Source organism: Scyliorhinus canicula, chromosome 9 (genome assembly GCF_902713615.1).
Source record: "Scyliorhinus canicula chromosome 9, sScyCan1.1, whole genome shotgun sequence".
Classification (NCBI taxonomy): Eukaryota; Metazoa; Chordata; class Chondrichthyes; order Carcharhiniformes; family Scyliorhinidae; genus Scyliorhinus; species Scyliorhinus canicula.
Genome location: NC_052154.1, coordinates 69,283,856 through 69,300,260, shown reverse-complemented (window position 1 = coordinate 69,300,260; position 16,405 = coordinate 69,283,856). Strand labels below are relative to the sequence as shown.

Genomic DNA, 16,405 nt, shown 5'->3' with positions numbered 1-16,405 from the left:
CCCTCCACCACCCTTCGACTGGCTGCTGCATCTCAGGTCCCTTCCAACTCCTTGGCCAAGTCCGTCACCTTCTTCTGCCAGGACCAAACCAGTAGACATACCACTCCCAAGTTGTTGGGGGGGGGGGGGGGGGGGGGCACTTCTCCCCCGATCTTCAGTTGCACTTTCCGTTGAAGTTGCACCCCATTTCGGGTAAAAAGAGCTCTTATCTACACCTTTAACCAGGAGCTGCCCCATGTACGACCACTCACACCATGGCCACCACCGGAAGTCAGAAAAAACAATTCAGACAATTACAGTTGGCTCGTGTCAATGAAACAGGTTCCACTGGATGAGGTTAACATTAAGTGGGAGGAGGAACTAGGCCAGGTGTTTTGGGGGGGGGGGGGGGGGGGGGGGGGGGGGATGAGGGTGGAGAGGGGCTCTACATAGGGTCAACTCACCTTTTTGTGCACAAGACAGCCTAATTCAGTTTGAAGTGGTTCCTGGGGCATATTTGACAAGGGCACAGATGAATGGGATCTTCTCGGACGTAGATGGCAGGTGCAAGCAGTGTTCTAGGGGTCCAGCACATCATTTGTACATGTTCTGGTTTTGTTCTAAGCTTTTGGGTCTCCTTCTTCCGCACCATGTCAGGAATTCTCGGGGATGAGCTGAAGCCTTGCCCTTTGGTGGCTTTCTTTGAGGCTTCAGATTTACTGGAGCTGCAAACGGGGGCACAGACAGGTGCTCTGGCTTTCACCTTGCTAATAGCCCGAACGCATCTGCTGTTTGGATGAACGTCTTTGGTCCTGCCCAGTGCCGTGGTGTAGTTAAGTGACCTGATTGTGTTCTTACACTTAGAAAATATTAAGTATATCCAGACAGGGTCAACAGAAGGGTTCTATCTGAGATGCCAGTCATTCATTTCCCACTTCAGGGAGCTGGTCACCATTAGATGTTTGGGGTGGGGGTGGTGGAAAGTGTGTTTTTTGTTCCTTTTGGGTATGATTTTGGGAGGAGTAGGGCAGGATGAAATATTGTAATTGTTGTTTGAATATGGTTGTGATGATGTTATATTTGAAAAGCTTTTCTTAAAGATTTTTTTTTTTTAAATCTGCTTCCACCATATTGTCAAGAACATCATGGAGAAAGAGGATGCACAATATTCGGCAGGTGTGGTGCACATTAGTCCCAATGGCAGAGAAAGAGCAGATACTGAAGTACTAAAAGTCAGATTTTCAGGAGCTAGGACAGAAGGCACCCATTCAAGAGGGACAGATTGCACTTCAACAGGACTGGGACCAATTTCCTCGTGGGGAGGTTCACTAGTTTGGCAGGGGATAATTTAAATTAAATTGGCAGGGGTACAGTCAACAGCATGTAGAAGTAGAAAAGAATACGGTAAAGTTGGACAGTACCAGAGGAGATAGATCATAGATCATAGAATTTACAGTGCAGAAGGAGGCCATTCGGCCCATCGAGTCTGCACCGGCTCTTGGAAAGAGCACCCTACCCAAGGTCAACACATCCACCCTATCCCCATAACCTAGTAACCCCACCCAACACCAAGGGCAATTTTGGACACTAAGGGCAATTTATCATGGCCAATCCACCTAACCTGCACATCTTTGGACTGTGGGAGGAAACCGGAGCACCCGGACGAAACCCACGCACACACGGGGAGGATGTGCAAACTCCGCACAGACAGTCACCCAAGCCGGAATCGAACCTGGGACCCTGGAGCTGTGAAGCCATTGTGCTATCCACAATGCTACCGAGAGCACAAGTAGGAACAGACTAAGAAAGATGGGATTACAGTGCATGGAAGAAAACACACAAAGTGTGATGAATAAGATTGACCAGCTACAATCACAAAGAGCAGTGAGAGAATATATGATGTTGGTGCAATAGCAGAAACATGGCTTTCAAACACTGAGGGCAACACAGTGGTTAGCACTGCTGCCTCACAGCACTGGGGACCCGGGTTCGATTCCGACCTCGAGTGGCTGTGTGGAGTTTGCACTTTCTCCCCGTGTCTGCATGGGTTTCATCCAGGTGCTCTGGTTTCCTCCCAGAATCCAAAGATATGTAGGTTAGGTGGATTGGCCATGTTAAAAGTTCCCCATTGTGTCCAAAAGGTCAGGTGGGGTTACTGGGATGGGGGCGTGGGCCTTGGTAGGGTACTCATTCCAAGGGTTGATGGGCCAAATAGTCTTCCTTCTGCACTTTAAGAATTCTATGATTGGAAATGTGATGTACAAGGATAAAAAATGTTCAGAAAGATAGAGAAGGAAAAAAGGTAGGCAAGGTGGCAGTAAGGAGTGGGGAGACACTAGTATTGAAGAGGATTTCCTTGAGCGATAAGAACAGAGTCCATTTGGTCAGAGTTGAGAAGCAAGAAAGGGAAGATCACACTTGGGAGTAATTTGAGAGGCTTCCAAATGGGTGTGCACGAGTGAGAGCACGCATGAGCAATAATCTGCAGGGAAATCACAGGAATGTGCAAGAACTATAGGGAGATTATACTAGGAGTTTTAAATACCTAAATATTGATTGCGATAGATATTAAAGAGCAAGGAGGATGGGGAGTATCTAAATGTGTTAGAGAGATAGAACGATACAGCGCAGTACAGGCCCTTCGGCCCTCGATGTTGCACCGACATGGAAAAAAACTAAAGGCCATCTAACCTACACTATGCCCTTATTATCCATATGCTTATCCAATAAACTTTTAAATGCCCTCAATGTTGGCGAGTTCACTACTGTTGCAGGTAGGGCATTCCACGGCCTCACCACTCTTTGCGTAAAAAACCCACCTCTGACCTCTGTCCTATATCTATTACCCCTCAATTTAAGGCTATGTCCCCTCGTGCTAGCCACCTCCATCCGCGGGAGAAGGCTCTCGCTGTCCACCCTATCTAACACATTTCATAGAATCTAACACATTTCATAGAAATGTTCAGGAGAACTTCTTGGATTAGTATGATTCTCAGCCCAGTTGGAAAGGAAGCATTGCTGGATCTTGCTGGGGAATGAATTGGGCCAAATGCTTGTGCGGAAACATTTGGGGGAAGTGTGATCATCGTATCATAAGGTTTAGATTAGTAATGGTGAAGAGCAGGAACAACCTTTATGTAGAATTTCTATGTTGGAAGAAGGCTAATTTCACTGAGCTAAGAAGGAATCGAGCCATGGAAAAATGGAATCTATGTCCTATGTTCTAAACCGTAATGGAACACTTGATGATCTTTCAGGAAGAGATGCCTCAGATATATTCCAATAAGCGTAAAAGGCAAGGGAGTAAAATATACAGATTTTTGCAGGTGGCAGGGCACATTGAGGCAGTAGTAAGCAAAGTATATGGGATCTTGGACTTCATTTAATGACAAAGTTAGACTGGAAATGCTGGGAAGTATTTTCTTGCAGCCAAAGTATCCATTAACAACCGGGTGTGGGCACAGTCAAGCAGGCCAACCAATTGCGCCACAGAGACCATGGCAGAATAAAAGAGATTGAGGATTCACAGAGTGCTAATGACAGAAGAGTACAGATTGTACTTTCTGTAGTGGCAGCAGTGTATACCATCTACAAGATGCTAAGGTCGCAAATATGACAGTACAACACGTCCGCAGTGCTATACTGAAGTATCAGTCTGAATTTTACACTGAAGCCTCTGGAGCAGATCTTGAACCCACAACCATCTGACTCAAGCGAGAATGGTTCCACTGAGTCATGTCAGCTGATGTTGTTCGCCATGAAGGAAGGGAGATTTGATAGAGGCTTTCAAGATTATGACAGACTTAGACAAGATAAACAATGGGATAATTGATCCACAATCTACTTTAATAATCTTGGTTCAGGGAAAAGCATTAGCTGGGACTTATGGGCTGTGCCCTGATCTTCTTCAATTATTGCTGTCAAAAGTTTTACGCCCATTCAAAAGGGCAGATGGGGCATTACTTTAACATCTCACCCAATAGACGGAACTTCTGACAGGGCTGTGCTTCCTCTTGACTGTACTGGACTGTCAACTGAGATTGTGTGCTCAAGACTCTAGGATACGGCATTAATCCACAACCTGCGATTCAGAGACATGAAAACAGGAATGGGCTGAGCTGCAAACTCCTGTCACCTGCTCAAAATAACCCGCACTCGTTCTACAATTTCATGTATGAAGAACAACGACTTGGAGAGGGGTTCACCCTCTCAGCCAATGAATCATCAAATCACTAGAAATCTAAAGAGAATACTTTTCAAAATGATTGAGAGGGATTATACAAGGAAATAAGCAAATTTTCAATGTAATTACTGCTTCATTGCGCAAACAGCTGAGTTCATACACATTGAAGTAGTAACATGTTTAATCAGATAATGAATATCATACACAGAACCATCTGCTGTGACCAAAACCATGAGTAGGGCAGATTCTCTTTATGATTTACTTTACATAATAAATTGAGTATTGTTAGGTACTGGTAGTAAGGGATCTCTTTGCAGAATACACATGCAAAGAGAAATTCCTATTCAATACATGATTTGCAGGTAGAAACTCGGTTTCCACAAAGTCTATGTTGAAGTTAAACTGCATTGGTGGTACTCCAAATCCAACATCAGGAAAGCGTCAATTAGTAACAAACTCGAAATTACTCTTGTGATATAACAGTCCAAACCATGGTGTAAAATTAGTGGTCTACAATGCTTTTGGTTAATTTATTATCACAAATTGCTTCTGTTAGTTTTAACAGTGAGAAATGATTCAGATGTTAATTGCATATTAGTTGTACTAGATTATATGCAGATGGTGGCCATTAATTGGGGTTTCAATTGAACATATATGAAGAGACACTGAAAGAGGTGTAGTTGAGTAAGGAAGCTGTAGCCACCTGGGTTGACCACTTCCCTAGTTTAAGATGAAGATTCGCAAAGAACGCAGGGAAAAATGGACAGGCTCAGAGAAGCAAGCAGTTTGCAAAGTTTTCCTGTATATTCGACTCGCAGAAAGCAGACAGCATTGAAACCAGCAATCTGAATATTAATGAGCGATTCCCGGGCACAATGGTAACAATCGAGAACGGTCAAAACAAGTCAGACTCCTCGGCGCCAGCAGGAGTCCAAGACAAAAGAGGCTAACGAGCACCCAAGGAACGCCCAGCAATCAGGGAACAGCCCCAGGGGAATTTAAACCGATCGATTGGTACGTGATCCAATCGATTGGAGGCAGGAACGGGGTCTGCCCAGAAGGGCGCGAAGCCCCTGGGGCCTATAAAAGACAGGTCCCAAGTTCAATTCACTCTCTTAGCCGGCCCTCCCAGCAGAACATCTTAGCAGCTTGGAAGAACTCTTGACCATGAGAAGGAGAGGCCTAGCTAACAGCTACACCGACAAGTGTCCAGTCAACGCACGCTACGAGATAGACGCCCCCACCCTTAGTCCGGACCAGTTGGAAGCCCGCAGCCACAGGATTGAACAAGAGGCCATTGTTCCCTGACCCAGTGGGTTCCTTTCCAAAGATAAGTATTGGCCTGTAGTGGTAGAGATAGTCTAGTTTTGTAGTATTTATGCAGGAGTAGCGATTAACTGTGTATACAATAAACGTGTTTTGATTTGAACCTTACTAATTGGTGTACCGAGTTATTGATCAGCACTTGAACTTGAATCTCGTGGTGGTATCATAAAGATACCTGGCGACTCTAGAGCAAGGTAATAAAACAGAGCCAATTGAGTGTAAAGCACACTAACCAGAACGAGCAACAAAGCAAATTGTTGCAATATTTCACTCTGTTAAAAAATATTAAGACTGATTGAAAGATTAGCTCCAATACTACCCTTCACCAACTTGCTTTCTGGAAAAGCAAAATTAGCTAACAGCCTATCAGTGCGTGAACATCTATCTCAAAGTGATCACAATATAATCAAGTTCAATGTAATTTTTGAGATGCAAAATGAGATCTAACATTCTAGATTTAGGCAAAGCTAATTTCAATGGGATGAGACGGACTGTCTGCAGCAAACTAGGAAAATCTGTTAATGGATAAACTGACAGAAGGTCTGTGGGAGGTGTTCAAAATAAAATTAAATGTGATACAGTGTCAATTTATATCTCTTAAGCCAAGAGTTTTACTTTCCAAAGAAGACAGCTATCGACAATTAAAGAGACAACATAAAACTAAAAGCGTTAACTAAAAAGCGTTAACACCAAATGAGATCTTGGTGATTGGGAAAGATACAAAGAACAGCAAAATAAATAGCAGGACAACAAAAAGGTATATGAAAAGAAACTTTCAAGAGATATCAAAATCAACAAATATTTTTTACAATTTTGCTAGGAATAGGTCAGGAGCAATGTATGCCAATTAGCTTTGAAAGCTAAAAGCTGTGGTATGAGGTTGAATAGGAGCAACTTTTGTACTTTTCCCTTGTCCAGACCTATACGATGCTGGGGATCCACTTGTTGCAACTGGCAGAAAAATCAGATTTGTTCAGATTGCAAAACATTTTCAGAAATCTGAAGGTTCCTGTGTCTAATTGTATTAATACAATATGCAGGATATGGGATAACAACAATAAAGTCATCCAGATTTTGGGTATGGGTCGAGGTTCGGTACTCTTGTCCATTCAATTTCTGAGTTCTGCAAAGATCTTTGCCTTTCAAACAGAGATTATGTCTGAAGACCATTTTGAGTTTTACATTTTTAACATTAGATGCTACAGGTCTGGCACGGCTACTGATTTGGAACTTGAGGAAAGGAGTAAACCATTTAGCCAGTGGAGCTTTTGGGGGAGGATGGGGGAGGGGGGGTTTAAATAAAGGAGGTGAAGATAAATCTCTCACCTTTCCTTGCAGCGAGGGAAAGCATTTGAAAATGGATGGAATTGTGAAGCTTGGACTGTTCCCCTTGGAAGAGAGGTGGAGAGGGATTTGATGAAGGTGTTCAAAATCATACAGGGCTTGGACAGAGCAGAGACAGAAACTGTTCCCTGGTGAAAGGATCAATAAACAAAGGACATCAATTTAAGGTGATTGGCAAAAGTAGCAATACCAAAATTAGGAAAAAAAATTAAACACAGCAGGTGGTTAGAAACTGGAATTCATTGCCCAAGAATATAATGGAGGTAGGTACAACCATGAAATTGAATTGAAAATCTAATTGTCACAAGTAGGCTTCAAATGAAGTTACTGTGAAAAGCCTATAGGTGCCACATTCCGGCACCTGTTTGGAGAGGCTGGTACGGGAATTGAATCCTCGCTGTCGGCCTTGCTCTGCTTTACAAGCCAGCTATTTAACCTGCTGTGCAAAACCAGCCCCTAGCAAAACCAGCCCCTAGCTTTCAAAAGGGAATTGAAGCATTATTTAAAGATGAAAATTTGGAGGGCCACAGGGAATAAATAGGCGAGTAGAACTGTGAATGGCTCTTGTAGACGAACAGGCCACAACACCTCCTTCTAAGGGCAGCACGGTAGCATAGTGGTTAGCATCAATGCTTCACAGCTCCAGGGTCCCAGGTTCGGTTCCCGGCTGGGTCACTGTCTGTGCGGAGTCTGCACGTCCTCCCCGTGTGTGCGTGGGTTTCCTCAGGGTGCTCCGGTTTCCTCCCACAGTCCAAAGATGTGCGGGTTAGGTGGATTGGCCATGCTAAATTGCCCGTAGTGTCCTAAAAAGTAAGTTAAGGGGGAGTTGTTGGGTTACGGGTATGGGGTGGATACGTGAGTTTGAGTAGGGTGATCATTGCTCGGCACAACATCGAGGGCCGAAGGGCCTGTTCTGTGCTGTACTGTTCTAAATCTAAATCTAATGTTGCAACTGTTCTACAATTCTATTCTATATTTCTCAGAAGTCACGAGAAGCTAGGTTATAGCTCTTGAACAAATCTAATCTTTAGTCACTGCACACAGCTTGAGAGATAATGTACACACACATCCATTGCAGCAGCCAACTTATGCATGTTTTCAGAAAAATCCATTCAACTATAAACATAAAAAGTAAACCAAAAAAACCCACAATATATCTATATTCACAGTAGTAAGCAATACCAATGGTCTTGTCCAACAATTATGTGGAAGGTAAAAATAGTTTCCTGAATAAAGACCCGGAGGTGTGCGGGTCATACAGGCCAATCCCCCTGATTATGTTGACGCCAAGCTCCTGGCAAAGTTACTGGCGGTTAGAATGGAGGACTGCGTACTGGAGGTGATTGAGGAGGACCAAACTGGGTTCGTGAAAGGTAGGCAGCTGGCGGCCAACCTGAGAAGATTACTTAATGTGATAATGATGCCCCCGGCGGGTAGGGAGGTGGAGGTAGTGGTGGCGATGGACGCCGAGAAGGCCTTTGACCGGGTGGAATGGGACTATCTATGGGAGGTGCTCGGACGGTTTGGGTTCGGGGAGGGATTGGTAGATTGGATCAAATTATTATATCGGGCCCGAGGGCCAGCGTCAGGACTAACAGAGAAGTGTCGAAGTACTTTAGGTTGTACCGAGGGACCAGACAGGGCTGCCCGCTCTCCCCGCTGCTGTTTGCGCTGGCCATAGAGCCGCTGGCGATTGCACTGAGAGCCACAGAGGGATGGAAGGGGATGGTGAGGAGCAGGGTAGAACATAGGGTCTCTCTTTACGCAGACGACCTGCTCCTGTACGTGTCGGACCCAGTGGCCAGGATGGGAAGTATACTGGGAATGTTGAGGAAGTTCAGCCAGTTCTCAGGAGTGAAATGTTTGTGGTACAAGCAAGGGGCCAGGAGAACAGATTGAGAGGGCTACCGTTTAGGCTGGTTAAGGAAAATTTCCGGTATTTGGGAATCCAGGTGGCACGAGACTGGGGCAGGCTGCACAAGTTAAATTTGGCCAGGGTGGTGGAGCAAATGAAGGGAGAGTTTCGGAGATGGGATGCACTCCCGCTGTCAGGGAGGGTGCAGACTGTAAAGATGACAATCCTCCCCAGATTTCTGTTTGTTTTTCAGTGCATCTCGATCTTTGTTCCACAGTCCTTCTTCAAAAGAGTTAACAGGATGATCATGAGCTTTGTCTGGGCGGGAAAATCCCCGCGGGTGAAGAAGGCGATGTTGGAGAGGAACCGCAGCGAGGGAGGGCTGGCTTTGCCGAGTCTGATTAATTATTACTGTGCGGCCAACATCGCTATGATAAGGAAGTGGATGGTGGGTACGGGGTCTATCTGGGAGTGGGTGGAGGCGGCTTCGTGCAGGGGCTCCAGCTTGGCAGCCCTGGTCACGGCTCCTCTACCGCTGCCGCCGACCAAGTACTCCACCAGCCCGGTAGTGGTGGTGACCCTGCGGATATGGGGCCAGTGGAGGAGGCATGTAGGGGAGACGGGGGCGTCGGTTTGGGCGCCAATTTGCGAACAACCATCTGTTTTCCCCCGGGAGTATGGATGGGGGGTTTCAAGTATGGCGGCGGGCGGGGGTGGGAAGGGTGGGCGATATGTTCCTGGAAGGGAGCTTTGCGAGTTTGAGGAGCTTGGAGGAGAAATTTGGGCTGGTAAGGGGAAATGATTTTAGATACCTACAGTTGCGGGACTTTGTTCGTAGACAGGTCCCATCTTTCCCACGCCTCCCGCCAATGGGGATCCTAGACAGAATAGTCTCTAGCGCGGGAAGAAGGGGAGGGTAGAGTCTCGGGTATATCTAAGGTGCTCATGAGGGAGGAAGGGTCCCAGACAGAGGAACTGAAACTTAAATGGGAGGAGGAGCTAGGCGGGGAAATGGAGGACGGGCTGTGGGCAGAAGCCCTGAGTAGGGTAAATTCGACCGCGACATGTGCCAGGCTCGGCCTGATTCAATTTAAGGTCGTTCACCAGGCCCACATGACGGTGGCTCGGATGAGCAAATTCTTTGGGGTAGAGGACAAATGCGCTAGGTGCACGGGAGGACCAGCGAACCACGTTCACATGTTTTGGGCATGCCCTAAGCTGAGGTGGTACTGGGAGAGATTTGCGGGGATCATGTCCCGGGTGCTATAAACAAGGGTGGTGATGAGTCCAGGGGTGGCAATCTTTGGGGTTTCGGAAGACCCGGGAGTCCAGGGGGAGAAAGAGGCCGATATTTTGGCCTTTGCTTCCCTGATAGCCCGGCGACAAATACTATTGGTGTGGAGGGACTCAAAGCCCCCGAAGACTGAGTTGTGGCTTGCGGACGTGTCGAGTTTCCTGGGTATGGAAAAAATTAAGTTCGCCTTGAGGGGATCTGTACAGGGGTTCGCCCGGAGGTGGCAACCATTTATTGACTTCTTTGCGGGAGAGTGAGCGTCAGCAGGGGGGGGGGTAAGAGTAGGAGGGAAAAAATGGCGGGTAGTACCGGTGGGAGAGGAGCGGGCTTGTGCAGTATGTTACGACTGAAGTATTGAAGTATTGAAAGTACATGGATGTTTGCACATTTTTGCCTTTTTTGCTTTCTTTCTGTTGATGTCTGTAACTGTTTACAAAGCCAAAAACTACCTCAATAAAATTGTTTATTTTTTTTAAAATAGTTTCCTGAATTTTCATATCCCCATTGTGGTTTGTTGTTAGCACCAAATTGAGAGATGATCTGTCTCAATACCTGACTCAAATGACTAGAATTCATACTTACCACTACGAACTCTGGTTGTGGGCTAAATGACAGATGCATCACATTTCCCGGCTAATTAACAACACTTCAACTACATTGATGTCATTGCTACTCAGACTGAGTGCTGTTGGACTGTAATTAATAAACTGTGATATGGAAGTCCATGAAGCAGGTGACCAGAACTCCCACTATGGAAAGCCACCAATCTCAGATGAGCAACTATTAATGATATGGGGGAAATCATGGGCCAGTAAGACCAGCCACCTGGGAGTGCCTAAGTTGGCTTGAGGTACAGACAAAGGCCTAGGGGAAGGGATCCAAATATCCTGATGCTCCAGCATCAGAAGACAAATTTTAAACTAATTTTTTTTTGTGTTACCCAAATTCTGTTCTTCGATGCCTCCGTTTATTCTTTCCAACAGAGTTGCATGAAGAGAACTTGTACCACTTGACACAGCCTTGAATAATTGCCATACACAACAAATTACAGAATGCAAGATAGAAAGATGTTTGTTGCAATACACCCAATGTATTCTCAGAAGCCCTCTGTCATTGCCAAACATTGACTGTTTTATACGGAGAACTATATATATATGTCAACTATGTGTCGTTCCAATTTTCAGACAGTTCATTTGTTATGTTGAAGAACTGCGGCGTGACATCCTTAGAAATCATAGGATTATAGGATGGTTACAGCACAGAAGGTGGCCATTTGATGTATCATGTCTGCCCTGGCTCTCTCCGAGAGCAATTCAGTTACAGAAAAATCCAAAGAGGAGTTAAATCCTAGGGGATCCACCCACAAATCGTGGTAGTTGAGGAAGGTCCATTACAACCTGAATACATCTCTATGTCAGCCGTTATGTTGACAAACGCAGTCTATGTCAAAAACAACAGAGTCAAATGCCAAATTAAAACACAATAAAGCATTAAGTGTGAGAATTCTATATGGGGGTTGACATTACATTTGTTACTGATTATTGTTTACTGTTCGGTGTAAATTTGGGAGAGAATGTGAAAAAGGAGAATAAAAAATATTTAAGATAAAAGTGTGAGAATTCTTTGCCCAATTTGCTCACACCTTACGATACCGACCTTGTAAAAGGCTGAAGCTTTGGATTGAAAAATATTGGGCATTAGCTCAGAAACTCTGTACTCTTTTTTTTGCTTAGCATGCTGTATTTGGAGGTGCACAATATTGTCCACTATGTTGTCAATGCAATCAAATAGGTATTTAGTGTTTTCATGCTGCAACGGAAATCCCAGAGGTAGGAGCCATCGTTTTCCATCTGATACATCAACTTTACCTTCTAGCTGATCAAAAGCACTTTTAACTTTCTCAGGTTTAGTCACACTCGAAAGCTTTGGAAGATCTTGATGTCAAATGATGGCTTGCATCACGTTCCACAATTCCACACTCGTGTTGTCAAGTACCATGGGCGGCATGGTGGCATAGTTCTGCCTCACAGCTCCAAGAACTTGGGTTCAATTCCGGTCTCAGGTGACGGTCTACATGGAGTTTGCACTTTCTCCCCACGAGTGCGTGGGTTCCTCCGGCTGCTCCAGTTTCCTCCCACAGTGCAAAGATGTGGTTCGGTGGATCGGCCATGAGAAATTGGCCCTTAGTGTCCAAAAGGTTAGGTGGGTTACGGGGAGAGGATGGAGCCTAGGCTTAAGTAGGGTGCTCTTTCCAAGGGCTGATGCAGACTTGATGGGCCGAATGGCCTCCTTAGCACTGTAAATTTTATGATTCTATGATTCCACTGATTGGTCACAACAGTCATATAAGCATAGGCAACTTCAGCTAATCCAAAGTTACCAGTGCAGAATTGCAGCTCATCACATGCATCAGTCTGTGCAATTTGCTACTCCGCAGGTGGGAATGGTGGTGCCTTTGACATAACCGGAAATTTGTTTTATCTGAGTTTGACCAATCGCAGTTTCACTGTATTCCTTTCAGATACTTACCCAATTCTCTTTTGAAAGCCATGATCGAATTTGTTTCACCATATTCTGAGCAACATGTTCCAGACCCAAACTACTTACTATGTTAACATTTTTTCCACATGCCACATCTTGGGCGAAATTCTGCGACCCCCACGACGGGTCGGAGAATAGCGGGAGGGCATTCCCGACATTTTTCCCGCCCTCCCGCTATTCCCCCCTCCCCCCCCCCCCCGCCCCGCCCAACTCCCGACACGAATCGCTGCCGCCGTTTTTTTACGGCCGGCAGCGATTCACAGCTGTTCGATGGGCCGAAGTCCCAGCCCTTTACGCTGTTTTTACGAACGGCAAACAGACCTGGTCTGGCCGTTCGTAAAAATGGCGGGAACAGCTCGCTTTTTATAACCATGGCACCGATTGGCACGGCAGTACCACGGCCGTGCCAAGGGTGCCATGGGCCCGCGATCGGTGGGCACCGATCGCGGGCAGCGGGCCCGATGCCCGCGCACTATTTGTCCTTCCGCCGCCCCGCAGTATCCATTCGCGGGGCGGCTGAGGGGCATCCCGGCCCGCGCATGCGCGGGTTTCGCGCAAATACGCGATGACGTCATCCGCGCATGCGCGGGTTGGAGTCTTCCAATCCGCGCATGCGCGGCTGACGTCATATGACGCGTCAGCCGGCGCTAACTCCGGCAAGCGGGCTTAACGAAATTCATTAAGCCCGTGATGCCGGAGCTTGCGGCGTCGGGCTGCTAGCCCCGACCGGGGACCAGAATCGGTTCCCGGTCGGGAAGGGGCGCGCTGGCGTCAAACCCGCCCGGGTTTGACGCCAGCCTTACGATTTCTCCCGTTTTGGGAGAATCGCGCCCCTTGTTCTTTTGACAAACACTTTAAAGACATCCTGTGGTTTTCAGCCATTCCATCAATGGGAACAGTTTCTCCCAATCTACTCTGCCCAGACCACTCATTTTTTTCTTTTTTTTTTTTAAATTTAGATTACCCAATTATTTTTTCCAATTAAGGGGCAATTTAGCGTGGCCAATCCACCTACTCTGCACATTTTTGGGTTGTGGGGGCGAAACCCACGCAGACACGGGGAGAATGTGCAAACTCCACACGGACAGTGACCCAGAGCCGGGATCGAACCTGGGACCTCAGCGCCGTGAGGCGGTTGTGCTAACCACTAGGCCACCGTGCTGCCCCCGCCCAGACCACTCATGATTTTGAATACATCGATCAGATTTCTTCTCAACCTTCCCTTCTGTAAGAAAAATTCCACCTTCACCAATTTATCCATGTACCCAAAGTCTCTCATCCATTGAACCATTCATATAAATCTTTTTCACACCCTCCCTAAAGGGTGCTATGTATAATTGGACATATATTAATCTAACTGAGGCCAAGCCAATGTTGTATAAAGGTTCATCGTAATGTGTTTTTGTGCGTTTTGCCTCTTTATAAATTCTGCTTTCTCAACCTGCTCTGCCATCTTCACATATTTGTGCATAAATGCCCCCAGGTTCCTCTGTTCCTGCACCGCCTTTAGAATTGTATCCTTTACTTTATATAACGCTCTTTATTCTTCCTACCAAATTGTATCACCTCACATTTCTCAGCATTATATTTCATCTGCCACATCTCCACTCATTCCATAAGCCTATGTCCTCTTGAAGTCTATTCACAGTTCGCAATACTCCCAAGTTTTGTGTCATCTGCAAACTTTGAAATTTGAAATTCCTGCACAATCCAATCCAGGTCATTAATTTCTAGCAAGAAAAACAGTGGTTGCGATTCAGATCCCTGGGCAACTGCACTGTGCTCCACTTTGTCCACCAGTACTCTCATGTCAGTCAGCTAACTGTGTGTCCATGCTGCCCTGTCCCTTTTATTCCATGGCTCTACTTACAAGCTTGTTATGTGGCATGTTATCAAATGCCTATTGAAAGTCCAGGCACACCACATCAACCACATTAGCCTCATCAACCCTGTTTCCCAGCCAAACAAAAACAAAAGAAAACTATTAATGCATTGAGGTTCACAACATAGAGGCAAAGTCATCCTCCTCATTGTGCTTTTTCCTCAAGCAACTCAAAATTCATACAACTGCGCTGTTCACCATCCATTCTGCTGCATCTTCCTCTAATTAAAATATGTATCCAATCTTCCCAATAAAATTTGTAAATTTATTAAACAAAATGACAAATATAGTTCTCTTTTCTCCCTATCTTAAAAATATCTACAGGAGCAGCACCTATGCAATGCCTGAGATTAATGATTCATGTTGTCATTACATTGATTTCATTGAATATTGCATCAAGAAGTAATACCTTCATGACCCCCGTAAAAGGAAACAGCAGTATCCTCAGAATTCCTTGTCCTATCCGGTAAATCTTAACTCAGTGTCAACATTGTTATCCCTGAGGTAAAGGACTTCTGTCCCCATTCCAGAACATACTCTCAGGACTTCTTTCAATATTGCACTGAAGTGTCAACTATCTTGTCTTTTCATGTGAACTTAAATGCACAAGGAACATAGGAACAGGGTACATCAATCAGCCCATGGAGTCAGTTCTGTCAATCAATGATATCATGGCTGATCAGGCTCTTAACTCCATCCAATTGCCTGGACTCCATATCCTTTTAAAACCCTGATCAATTCTCAAATTTAAAATCATTAATTGACGTGGCATTTCAAAGATAACAATATTAATAACACTTTTCAGGGTCACCGGCCAAACAAAGCATTTTCTAGCCAAGGAAGCACTTTTGAAGTATAATCACTGCCGTAATGTAGGAAAAGCTGCCACTTCTACATAAGCATTCCACACTTTGTTCCAAGAAATATTTCTCAGCTTTTCTCCTGAATAGCCTGGCTCTGATTTTGAGGTTTTGTCACCTTGTCTGAGTCTCAACCCAATGAAAGATTGCGAGGAAAGTTCCCAGTGTCCTGACTAATTTTTTTTTTCTTTAACCAGCACTGAAAACATTGCTGCCAGTGGGAGCTCTTGCAGTGCACAAATTGGGTGCCAAGTTTTCCTTCATTACAACGGTGACTCCACTCCAAAGCACCGTGTGGAGCTCTGAGGTGGCGAAAGACGCTATGTAAATGCCAGGCTTTCGGGGAAAGACACCAGTTCCACATCTCAGAAAGTCATGTTTCTCGGGAGATTCTGGGCAGTGATGCTGCCACCTCATTACCTGGGCCCGGAGGCCAATATTAAACGCACGGGATTCACTGGAAACAGGCCCCGAATAAATTGTGAAGAAAATAAACAACTTGTCCCGGCATCGAACCGAAGGGGGTGGGAGCCCGGCCGCAGGAAGTGAAATAATAACCCAGGAAAGGAAGCCGGTGCCCGGTCAGCATTCAAACAACATCCCCCCCCTCTCCCCTCGCCGGGCCCGGGGACACCCCCAGCCCCTTGGTTCCCGGGAGCAGCCGGACCCCCGACCCGGGCCTCACGCTCACCTCTCCTTACTCCGCTCTTCTTGTCTCACACGCAACTCCTTCCGTCCGCCTCTGATTCCTGTCGAGAGGTTCCGGGCGCTGACCCCGCACATACACACACCCCTTACCTTGCTGAAAATCTATCTAAATTACATAAATTAAACATTCGGCTTGAATTATTATTCATGCACATCATGATATTTGTAAAGCCATAATGTTTAAAAGGGTTTATATGTTTTCTTTTTCATAAAGCTTATACTACAATGCATTTTGCATTCACAGCACTCTAGTCCTTTGTTTCAAATATCTACCTTTCTATATTGATATTAAAAGCCTATGAAAAATTTTAAGTCCGCAGCTGCTGTCAACATTTTTCTGTGTCACTTTTTATAACAGGAACTGTAAATATAATCTTGTAATGCTATAATTACGAGCTATGCCAAGATCAATATTTTTAATGGATAATTTAAA

General features: G+C 45.5%; 1 protein-coding gene across 4 annotated transcripts in view; it reads right to left on the bottom strand.

Moving 5' to 3' along the window:
- The window catches only part of psme3ip1 (proteasome activator subunit 3 interacting protein 1), a 137,526-nt gene extending 121,439 nt beyond the window's left edge, over positions 1 to 16,087 (bottom strand). For 2 of the 4 annotated variants that reach the window (XM_038806862.1, XM_038806865.1), the window contains exon 1: positions 15,956 to 16,087. The gene's annotated coding sequence lies outside the window, so the exon portion shown is untranslated. Of the gene's footprint in view, positions 1 to 6,814; positions 6,961 to 15,684; positions 15,708 to 15,955 lie in introns of those variants that run through there. The other 2 variants (XM_038806864.1, XM_038806863.1) reach the window with 2 other exon arrangements.
- Between the last annotated feature and the right edge of the window lie 318 nt (positions 16,088 to 16,405).